Raw genomic sequence first — 8,375 nt, 5'->3', positions numbered from 1 at the left:
TTTAAATATTCAAAACTGCATAAGAGAGAACTTTGATATTTTCATTCTTGAAACATAAGCATTCAAAACCTCAAATAATATCAAACTTTCTATGTAGATCAACTAAATGTATCAAAGTCTGTGGTACATACACAATTGGGGTGCCCAAACCTTGGTTTTATTGTTATTATGGAGAACTCAAGATTTTCAAGAGTTTTTGCACAATAAAAAATTGAAGATAGAGTTCAAGCAACGAGATATTATTGAGTTAGGGAGCCCAAAAAATATGTAGTTTCTTGGTTTCAACATATGTAGTTGTCAAATTGCACTAGAATAGCCCCAAAATTATGCTCTTATTCAACACGTGCTCAAGTATGAAATTATGTCTATAACTTGTGTGTGACTTGGAAACTTGTCTTTAAAGTGCATTCCATTGTTTTGTAACACTAAGTGCTAACACTTGGCTTTTATAAACATAAAAACATAAAAAAGGCAATCTCTACAAAAAGATATAGGAATTTTATGATTTTTTTGGCAAAATAGCTTGAAATTTTACTAAAATTTATGACTTCGAACTTACCAGAATTCTATCCATACGGATTTTATTTTGACATGGAGAAAATCCAGTGTTTTCTTTCTTGGTAGAAGCAAGGTATAAAAAAATTCTTTCTAACTTGACAAATAAATTGCCAAAACTTGGAAGGAAAACACGACACTTAAGTGTCCAATTACAAAACCAATGTTAAAAAAGAGCGCCTTCCACGTCCTTTGCACCCATTTGCAGATTTTGGCAAAAAGTTCTCGCAAGGAAGGGCATTCTTTAAAGAGATGCAATGGATCCTTTGTAGCAGCTTTGCATCTAGAACATATGTCTGTCCTAAGCCCTCTAGCAAGAATCTTATTCCCAATTGGAAGAGCGCCTTTTGCAAAACCTTCCACGTGATTATTTTCATTTAGCTCTACCAATCAGGCTCCCAAATGTTAAGCGTACACTTCAACCACTGAGTCTTCTAACCAGCTCACCTTCCACAATTTGTTGAGCGGAGTGAACCAGTTCGCTTTGTATATTAGCTTGTTGTAAGTTCCCAATGTTTTTTGAAGAGCAAAGATTCTTTCTTTTGACCAATGCCAAGCTCTCCAATCTATTCAATTTTGGTGGCAGGCATCAAACTACTGCATAGAACTTCAGAGACCTTGCCGATCAATAGAATTTCATTTACATTCAAATTGTGTTGCACCACCAATTGGTCCACATCCTTCCAACAAGAGTAATTGTCATCGTAGAAATGTGCTAGCTTGGAGATTCTTTTGTTATTTACCTTCTTGGCTCCCTTATTATCTTAGAGAGAAGAAGCTCTCCCTCAACAGTAAACAACACCCAGAGGAGAAAAATGTATCCATGGCATGGAAGAGTGAGGTAGATGTGCACATTTTGTTCGCCACTGGCCGTGTTGGCAGGTTCAACCTAGCCAAAAAGTGAGTAAGGAAACTTTGTAGCTTTAGTTTAATCTTGGATGTTTTGGTATCCTTCTCTCTCTCTCTCTCTCTCTCTCTCTCTCTCTCTCTCTCAATGAAGGAGAGAGTTGTGTGGGGACTTGAGCCCATCTTTAGGGCAACAAAGTGTGTCCTCCTTGCCTCAATGCCTAGTGTATCTTTTTTTTTTTTGGCAAAACTCACAATTTGTGAGTGTATTGTGTTGAGCACAACATAAAAATTACAAAATAGCCTCAACCTCAAGCCAAGCCTTGAGGTGCCAAACATTACAACATGGATGTCTTCTGTCTCTCACCCAAGCTAAACACGAACGGTGACCTTGGCATGGGTAGCCCTAGACCAGTCTCTTGAGTCTTGCTTGCTTCCGAGAATATATATCATAAATCAGATTTCTTGTATAATCTCTGAGAAAATTGCCACATCAAGGTTTCCCTCAAACACACAGTGGTTCCTCGCTTTCCATATATGGTGAAAGAAAAAGTATCTAATAGTTTTGAGTGTAGATAAGAAGAGAAGGGCTACCCATCTTCTTGCCACCAAGGAACAGATCAGTCTTGAAGAACCTGATTTTCCATGTCCTTTGGGTCCACTTGCATATTTTCCTTGCCAGGCCTTTGATTACCTGGCGTTCCATGAAAATGTGGGCCAGATCTTTACTAGCTATCCTGCATCCCAAGCAGCAATCATACCCAATTTCACTTTCTTCGATTTTTACATTCGTCAGTAGAGCACCCCACATCACCTTCCACAAAAATACCTTCATAAACTGCGACCACTTTGGCTTCCATATATTCTCCATGACTTCTTCCCACTGATCTTCACGCCAATGCCTCTTCCATATTTTGTGAAGGGGGCTAGACCACTTTTTTTGTGCATTAATGCATGATAGATGCCTTTAGAATGGGGTTTCCAGAAGAGACTACTTCAAGGCCATCTCCAGGCGTTCCATTCAAACCCAAATTCACAGATTAGCATTACAACTTTATCCAACTCTATTAACACTTTGTTGACTAAAAATATCTCAAAGCCATTTAGTTTATACTAGGTTTCCAGCAAGTCAATGTTTTTCCAACTTTTATTGTTACCGTCCCAGAAGTGAGCAAGGCGATACATAACCTTATTATTCACTTTCCTGGCAGTTTCTATCCAATAGGGGCTTTGTGGTGGTTCTAACACTTAAGCAAGCCAGGGGGACCATTGCAAGATAGATTTCTTGAAGTATCTGGTTTCTTCCTTCCACTCCAATACCCCAACTTCTCTTTTCCATTTCCTCACTAGTTCCCCCGAGATGCCATCTAGACTTAGGCTAGACCACGTCGGGGCTAGAAGTTTGTTGTGAAACTCTACCCCTTTCCACTTCCCACCTTTCCAACCAAGTTTAGCTGCATCTACCATATCCTTGGTCATGATAGCCCAAGCTTGGTATTTCTTAGCCAAGGAAAGCATAAATTTGGTGCAAAGGGCCTCATCATGGGCAACTGGGTTAAGAATTCTAAGACCTCCTTGGCCCACGGGTCGAGCAACGAGCTCCCATTTGGCCCATTGCCATGGTCTGGATGTTCGTGTTGTTTTTCCATAAAAATATTTTACTGGTTTTAATAATTCTTTCCAGTGACACTTAGCCATCTTAATAAGTGGGCTGGTGAAGGCAATATAAGGGAGCATGAATGAATTTATCACGGCTCGGGAATGAGAGGAGAGCATACTCCTACCTTTTCATGTTTGTTTTGACTTTCTCTAGGACCCAATAGCATCTCTGTTTGTGAGTTACGTCCACCCCCAAGGGGGCTCCTAGGTACCTAAAGATATTCCCTTTTGAGACAATCTCCCCTGTCCAGTCAGAAGGGTTAAAGGAGTCAATTTCCGACAGGGAGACGAGCCTCGACTTCTGTATATTACACTTGGAGCTTGAGGCCACGACAAACGTTTGCACAATCTCCAGATCCCTCCTAACAAGCTAGGGGCATGCCTTCAAGAAGAGGATCAAGTCATCTGCGAACAGTTTTTCCAAGAGCTGGTCGCTACCTGATAAAGTTAAGCCTAGTATCGCCCCTCGCGTAGCACTGGATTCAAGCATCGTGATGAGAGGATGCGATCCAATGCCAAAGATCAAGGGGGCATCCTTGCTTTATCGAGCTTTTGACCTCAAAGAAGCCCACAATTCTATCATTAAATAGGATTTTTGACTGGCTATTAGCGCCTAGTGTGCAAACAAGGCGACATGGGCGAGGCCCAAAGCCTAGAGCTTCCATGAAATCTTCTATATATGACAATGTTATTCTGTCATAAGCCTTGTCAAGATCAAGTTGAAGTAGGATTCCCTCTTGCTTGGTGGAGGCTGCATATTCGATGCTCACCATTGCTGCCAAGATGTTGTCATAGATTGATCTTCCTTTAATGAGCCCATGCTGATGGGTTCATTAAAGGGAGACATGATCTTGTTCAGTAGGGGGGCTAGTCTGAGGGCGACTGCCTTGATAATAATTTTGTAAACTACAAACATCATAGTAATAGGGCACCAATGCTTTAATTGAGAGAAGCATACCCATTTGGGGATAGGTTTTATAAGACCTCTCTTCACGTGTTTGACTTTGTTAGCCAAGCACGTGAGTGGGACCTTGAGATCATCCCAGAATTCTTTGAAGAATTCAAATGTCAGCCCATCCCAACCGGGAACTTCTCCTTGCCAAGAGCTTGTAATGCTAGTGAACATTCGTCTTTGGAGAATGCCATTTCGATGCGGTTGGCTTCCAAATGGGAGACCTTCATCTCAACACTCTCAAGCAAAGTCGCTCTGGCTTCATCCACTTCCTGCGACCGGGTCTCTGGCTGGCCAATAATTTGGCTTAATTGGTTCAGCATTAGACCAGCCATCTCACCTTGGTTCTACACTGCATTCCCATTTGCATCATAGAGCGAGTGAACACGGCCTCGACTCTTCTTGACTTTCAAAGCCCTGAAAAGATGTGCTTGGTTAGAGGCTTGGTTAGAGGCTTTTGGTTGAAGGAAGTTCTCCCTAGAGAGCAATCTCAAAGCCCTAAAATGTTGGAATTAGGGTTGCAGAGAAACACACACAGCTTGGAGAAGACGAAGGAAGCTCAAGGCACACAATAGAGAGTGTGTTACTTAGTGCGCAATGGAAAGATAGATAGCCCTAGAGTGATGGGCGTATATACAATGCACGGGGGAAAAAACCTCCTAAAGAGGGAAAAATGCCCCGGCGGTCCTAGTGTGTTCACACACATCACTACCACATGTATATGGTAACAAATCCCCCCTGGAGTGATGCGGTCAACGAGAGCTGGCACATGAGTAAAGGGAAGTGCCATGCCCTGAGGACAGGATCAGTCCACAAAGGGGAGTAAGCCCAAAGCTTTGCGGAAAACTTCAAGCTTCTCACGAGACAATGCCTTTGTGAAAAGATCTGCAAGGTTGTCCTGTGTTGGCACATAAGCCAAGCTGATCTCTCCTGCTGAGAGCCTCTCCCTGACATAGTGGTAATGCACCTCAATGTGCTTTGTGCGATGCGCTCTGACTGTCAGTGTAGATAGTGTTGGCAGTGTCCTGTCCAACACCCAAGTCAGCCATAAGGCGTCTGAGCCATACACACTCAACCGTAGCTGTGAAGACTGCCCTGTACTCAGCCTCACAACTCGAAGTGGCCACAGTAGGTTGCTTCTTGCTCAACCATGATATACATGAACTGCCAAGCATGAAACAAAAACCACTTGTGGACACTCGCGTGTCAAAACAACCAGCCCAATCTGAGTCCGAAAAAGCATGTAAGTCTGGCGGCAATGATCCCCCCTTGGGATAAAACAAGCCAAGATGTAAAGTGCCACTAAGGTAGCGGAAAATCCTCTTGACAGCCTGCCAATGCTTAGACCCTGGGCTATGCATAAATCTGCTGACCTGCGAGACAGCAAACTGAATATCTGGCCTCGTGTTGCATACATAAATGAGGCAGCCAACAGCAGTTTGGTAAAGAGTGACATCAGCAGGATCGCCAGCATCATGTAGACTCAACTTTAAACCTGTTTCCATGGGAGTGGCAATAGGTTTGCAATCCTCAAGTCCAAACTTACATAGCAATGTCTCTATGTAACTTTTCTGACACAAGGCAATACCACCATCACACTGCTTAAACTGTATACCCAAGTAATGATGCAACAGCCCCAAATCTTTCATCTTGAAAGTAGCATTCAAATCAGCCTTAAATTCAGCAATATGTCTCTCATTTGGTCCAGTGATCAGCAAATCATCAACATAAAGAACCACAATGAGAAATACATCATCCTCACGCTTTACATACAATGTGCTTTCTGTTGGACTGTTACGAAAGCCTCGTTTAACCAAATGAGTGTCAGCTTTCTCATACCAAGCACGAGGAGATTGCTTCAACCCATACAAAGCCTTCCTACATTTGCACACTTTGTCCTCTTGTCCTTTTATGACAAAACCGCGAGGCTGCGTTACATAAACTTCCTCAAATATGTCACCATTCAAGAAAGCAGTAACAATGTCTGATTGATGTACATCCCAACCGAAATGAGCTGCCAATGCACATAGAAAACGCACAGTAGTCATACGACAAGTGGGAGCAAGAGTCTCTTCATAATCTATGCCTTTTTGTTGTGCATAACCCTTTGCAACAAGTCGAGCCTTATGGCGATCGATCTCACCATCCGGCTTGCGTTTCAACTTGTAAACCCACTTCGTTCCAATGGCCTTTTTGCCAGTAGGCAAATCACATAAAGTCCATGTGTCATTCTCTATAAGTGCATCATATTCTGATTTCATGGCAGCAATCCAATTTTCTGAATTCTGTGCTTCATCAAAGGACAGAGGCTCCTCAACATCATGTAAACTAGACACAGCCAAAGCATAACAATCTGATGCATAAGATGCATGGCGAGAGCCTGAACGAGTACGACTAGATAAAGGTGCATCCAATTTACTGTCACGCAAAGTGTGCACCAGCCATTTTGGCATACCTCTAGCCTGCTCATTTTCAGCCCTTTCCTCATCAAGTACATCATGTACATCTGCATCAGTAATAGGCTGTTCTAAAACATTTTCAGAAACCCCCATAGGCTGTACATTTGCCTCATTGGAACTTACATTCGTATTTCCACCACTAAAAAGAGGCAACAAAGTGTCATAAATGTCCTGTGAGCTTACATTACTGTCTCTAGTACATGACAGCAAGGGTTGAACAGAATCTTCCACAAACACTACATCCCGTGAAACCAAAATACGTTTTGTTTGCGGATGATACAACCTGTAACCTTTGCTTTCAGCACTATAACCAACAAAAATACATTTGACAGCCTTATCATCCAATTTTCTGCGCTGCACTTGTGGCACTAAAGCATATGCCAAACAGCCAAAAACACGCATGTGCTCAATAGAAGGTTTTCTATCATGCCATGCTTCATATGGAGTAATAGACTGCAAAGCTTTCGTAGGACACCTGTTAAGTACATAAGTGGCACACATGATGGCCTCAAGCCAAAAAGAATGCGGCAAAGCTTGACTTTTGACCATACATCGTGCCATTTCCGTTAGTGACCTGTTTTTCCTCTCAGCAACACCATTTTGCTGAGGTGTATAAGGCACTGTACATTGGTGTTTTATCCCACGACTAGCCAGAAATGCATTAAATTCATGAGACATATACTCCCCCCCTCGATCGGAACGGAGGGTGCCCATAGTACATTTTGAGACATTTTCAGCCATAGCCAAAAATTGTTTGAAGCACATAAAAACTTCGGACTTCGCTTTAAGCGGAAATACCCACGCATGCCTGGAGTAATCATCAATGAAAGTCACGAAGTACAGGTAATTGCCCAAGGACGGAGTTTGCATGGGCCCACAAACGTCACTATGCACAAGCTGCAACCTGCATGTGGCCCTAACTGAACCATCCTTTGGAAACTTAGAACGCTGCATTTTACCCAGAATACAGCCTTCACAAACATGTTTGATAGGTGCTTCAAGAGGCGGCAAAGAAGCAACCATATCAGATTTCTGCAAACGCAGCAAACTGGCAAAATTCAGATGACCAAAACGTGCATGCCAAAGTTTTGCATCTGAAATAGCCCTTGAATCTGCAACAGCATTTGCAAAATTTTGTCCACACTTGTCATACAAAGTGAGCTTATACAGCCCACGACACAAAAGCCCAGATGCAACAATTTCATCACCAAAACTGAGATCATGAACTATACATCTGTCATCCACAAATTTGACTACAAGTCCAAGTCTAGCAAGTGCGGATACAGACAATAGATTCTTCTTGATCCCAGGTACATAAAGTGCATCAACAAGTGTGAAGGAACTGCCATTAGCAACAGTGAGCACAATCTTTCCAACTCCCTGAACTGGATAAGAGGCGTTGTTGGCACAAGTGACTGAATTCCCATGAGGGACAGACTCGAGAGAGGTAAACAATTCACGATGTGAGGTAATGTGCTTTGTAGCACCACTGTCGAAATACCACACATGTGAATCTGCAGCAACTGACAAGCATGCATCATGGACAGCAGGATTGTAAGTGCACTCTGCGCTAAAAGCCCATTCTGCATCAACATCAGCATCACAATCTCCTTTCACAGAAGACTCAACAATGGCTGCATTTGTAGTGGAACCAGCATTTGCAGTGGAACCACCCTCTTTCTTCTTAGCCTCTTTGGCCTTCAACTTAGGACACGACTTGATCAAGTGATCATTGGCTTTACAATAATGGCAACGCATCTTCTTTTTGCCCTTATCACCAGAATTGCCAGACGAAGTGCTGCCAGCAGAAGCATTAGGAACAGAATTTTTGCCACTCGCAGCAGAACCATAAGAAGTGGCTGCATTACTGTTACCACCCTTTCTTTGAGAAGCAATAAAAGCCT

Source organism: Adiantum capillus-veneris, chromosome 8 (assembly GCF_014529385.1).
Source record: "Adiantum capillus-veneris isolate H3 chromosome 8, ASM1452938v2, whole genome shotgun sequence".
Taxonomy (NCBI): domain Eukaryota; kingdom Viridiplantae; phylum Streptophyta; class Polypodiopsida; order Polypodiales; family Pteridaceae; genus Adiantum; species Adiantum capillus-veneris.
The sequence above is the reverse complement of the archived record's forward strand: the minus strand, read 5'-3'. Positions refer to the sequence as shown.